Raw genomic sequence first — 4,167 nt, forward strand, 5'->3', positions numbered from 1 at the left:
TCATCATCCAGCTCCTGCTCCGTCCTGCAAATCTTCGGGAAGACAACGAGGAGGAGCAGATGGGGCGCACTGAAGGATGCAGCCGTACCCTGCCGAAGCACCAGCTGCTTCCCCTGGCGCCGCCCGATATCTCTCTCTTTCCGAGCCCCACCCCCTCCTCGCCTCGCCTCTAACCGCCAGGTAAGAAAATCTGAGCTCCTCGCCCGCTTCCATCGTAGGTCGGTGCTGGCGACTTTGTGTCGCATGCAAAGGGGAAGCCCTCGCAAGCCGTTTCTGCTTTCAGTAAGTGGGGTATGATGGAAAAGGGGTGCGGGGTGGTAGTACGGTAGGTCCAGCAATCGCAGGAAGATGCATTTGCTTCGATTTCTCGATTTTGCTCTGGCCCTGGGTTTTTGTCTTGCACACAGCCAGCCTCTGCTCCCAGCAAGGTGAGATCCGCGTAAGGAGCTGGCATTAATCCACCCCCATTGGGATGGCTTCGCAAATGCATTTTACAAACGCAAAGGGGAAAGTCAAATATGTTTCATCTCTCTCTCTCTCTCTCTCTCTCTCTCTCTCTCTCTCTCTCTCTCTCTCTCTCTCTCTCTCTCTCTCTCTCTCTCTCTCTCTCTTTCATTCCACCCCCCCCCCCCGGCTTCCCCCGCTGTAACAAAAACAAAAAACCGTGGTCGCCTCCAGGGGAAGTGCATTTCTTCCTTTTAGTGCCTAGCAATTTTGCAAAGAGGCTTTAACTGCAGCTTCCTCGCCGTGACAGAGCGCTTGTGCATCCGTCACTGGGGGGGGGGACCTGATGGAAGGTATTTTCTGCCTTTTGCATTCATCTTGCAACAAGGAGTCAGATGCATTTCTGCCGGGCTATGTTTTCACACAGCTGTCTGTGGGAACCTCTCCCCCGCCTGCTGCTGAGCAACTAGAGGAAGTTGATGGAAAGAGCAGCAATGGCTAATTGCATCAAGTGATGGGGGACATCTCATAAAAATATCTTCTGCAAGGCATAAAAGTGGCTTCTACAAAACAATCACTTGCATGTTCCAAGTTACTTACAACCTTTTGGCTAAGAGCAGGGGTCAGCAAACTTTTTCAGCAGGGGGCCAGTCCACTGTCCCTCAGACCTTGTGGGGGGCCGGACTATATTTTGAAAAAAGAAAGAACGAATTCCGATGCCCCACAAATAACCCAGAGATGCATTTTAAAGTGAAATCACACATTCTACTCATGTAAAAACATGCTGAATACCGGACCGTCTGCGGGCCAGATTTAGAAGGCGATTGGGCCGCATCTGGCCCCCGGGCCTTAGTTTGGGGACCCCTGGCTAAGAGAAACCAGAGGCAAATGATTTTGTTTGTTTGTATGGGGTGTACTCATTCAATTTTGAACTGGATAAGCCGAATGCTTCAAAATGTTTGTGAGAAGCACAGATCAGGGTGATAAGAATTCAGTACTGGAAATATCCCATTTAAAGATTAAACGGAATAGGATTGGGGGACAAATATAGCGAAACATAATGTGCATGTTTACTTGGGACAGCTGCATGCGCCGGTGACATTAATGGTTCCCACAAGCAATCCTTATTTTTTTCTTTTGTTTTGCATTGCTCATGTTTGAAATTGGAATGACAAAAATAGATGCGCCTGGCGAAAACGTGTTTTCATTTTTAAAATGGATCTTTTCCGGTGTCCATAACACACCCAACTGCTCTCGCAAGTGTTGCCCCCAGAGACTACAAAGCATTGCTTTGCCTGAAGCAGGAGTTCCTATCCCTGCCATCTGCACATATAGGTGGCCATGTATATAAAGCAGGGAACACCTTCCTGTTAGCCTCCCAATACCACCTAAGCACTGGCAGGAACCATGGAACTTCCTCACTTAAAAATTAAGAAGGTAAAATTGCATGTTTTTCAGTCTACCAGACATCTGGTAGCAGAGGGGGAATGTGACATCACTAGGCCCATCTAGGCCCAATAGCCAGCATACAAATTTGGCAGGAGCATACCGAAAAAGTAGGGGGGCAGTTTATTCTTATGTACACATTCATGTTTTACTTGTATTAATGAAGGCTATATTAATAATGATGATAATGATAATAATTGCTGGTACCTGTGCAGGCCCTGCAGCAGTGTCAGGCCAGGCTGGAGGTGAACTAGTTCTAGGTGTGCCAGAACGCAAAAGGAAGATGTCCTGCTGACCTGGCCTTCATTCTTCACCTCATTGTTCTTCGCTGCCTTCCTTGTTGAACAGCAAATGTTCTTCCCGATGTGGTTTCCAGGCTCCGTCTCATCCAGGCACTGACTAGGCCCAAACCTGCTTAGCTTCAGCAAAGATTGTTGCATCAATGTGCCTTCAAACCACACCCTTGGTCTAGATTTTGTTGTGGTCCAGCATTGCTTAGGGTGAAATAAGCATAAATCTCCTTTAGATCAATGGAATTAAGGGGTAATTAAGCTTTCCCTGAATACAGAGATCTTTAAACCCCAGGAGTAGCTTTATAAGCTCTGGCTATTTCATATCGACAACTGTTAAGTGCTTTTCTCAAGAAGAGACATGCGTAGCGCGTCATTAAGAGAGAATTATCTTCGTGGCTTGGCAATTTCAAGTTGCTTACACACACACACACACACACACACACACACACACACACACACCCCTGTAAGAAAAATACATGGACTTTTATCAGGAAATAAGCAACCAGCTTAGGTTTTCACGGTAATGTAGCTTTTGTAAATATGGAAAAGACTGCTTCCTGTTGTCCTCAGAAACATTGAGTTAAGATGCGATTTTACTATTTCTCCACACTTGGAACTTGTTGCTAAGTGTGTATCAAATTTTGAGTCAACTCCTCCGAAACAGGGCATAACATAAACATTGAAATAAATAAATAAAAGTGCTACCAATGGATTTGGGCAATTTTTGTGTCTTGGGGTTACTATTAATGGTGTCTGACATTTGATCAACTGTCTGTTACTACACAGATATACCCTTGGAAAGGCATTTAAAACTGGATGGCTTCAGAAACTCAGGTTATTTCAAACCAGGTCTATTTCTGTTGACCTCGTGTGTCACAATATAGCATAAATTTCCTTTTAATAATGGCATTTTAATATCTTGCCGGAGCAATTACACTGCTCATTTGCTGCTAGCATGATTGGTTCTTGAAACTGTATAACCTTTCAAAACCTCTCGTCTTTAGAGCTCCCTCGCTATTCAAGGCGACTTCAGCAATTGTTAATGCAGGCATTTGACTAGGCAGCTGTCATATCTGCTTAATTATTCAGTCGCAAAATGACCTTTTAAATGAAGCATCTTATCAGCATTTAGCTGAGTGGCTTGATGGCTGTTATTACCCCCTCCCCAAAATAAAAGCTATCAGGATTACTTGCTAGCTGTGCTTTCCGTCGTCATGCTTGCACATCACGATAAGCCAGAGTTGCTGGCTTTATCATGATTTATTCTGAAAGAGTGGCACGCTTCTTCAAAAGAAACAAACCAAGTTGGCTCCCCCTGGTTCTGAACCTGAAATCATGGGGTTTCTCTTTAACCAACCATATTGTCAGCCAGCCTTGAACCATGCTAGGGAGTTGCTGTTGCTGTTGTTGTTGGTCTTACAAATCTTGGCTTGATAGGAACAGTAGTGGCTGGTAGGACGGAAGGAAGGGAGCCCAGGAGGAGGTGGTGCCAGAGCAAATGACAGTTGCAGCCAGCTAAAACTCAGCTTCTACACAACCTCCTCCCTGCTGCGTTCTGCAAGGGCAACGGTGTCACTAAGGAGGAGGAGGAAGAAGAAGAAGATTTCAGGCGGTTATACTCCTGAACTAATGTTAAGAAGCTAGGGAAGTTGGGGCGGGGAGGGTTGGCTGAGAACAGAATGAGGTTGGTGTGGCAGCGCTCCATTTGCCCAAATTGTCCATCTTCCCCTGGATAGGGAGCAAGTTTATTGTGGCTCCCTGGTTTCTTCCTCTCATTCCCAACAGGGGAGGAAGAGAGTGGGAGTTGTCAGTTCACAGTAAACCATGGTCAGGCAGCAATTTTTCCTAGCCTTTTCTGTCTTTTGTCACTGCAATGAGGTAATGTTTGCACACTATTATTTGCTTGCTAATTAATGTTCATCACAACCTCTGCCCCCTCCCCTCTTTTCTCCCCTGCAGGCTTCCAGCTGGATATTGGACAGAA

The sequence above is a fragment of the Zootoca vivipara genome, chromosome 8 (assembly GCF_963506605.1).
Source record: "Zootoca vivipara chromosome 8, rZooViv1.1, whole genome shotgun sequence".
NCBI lineage: Eukaryota > Metazoa > Chordata > Lepidosauria > Squamata > Lacertidae > Zootoca > Zootoca vivipara.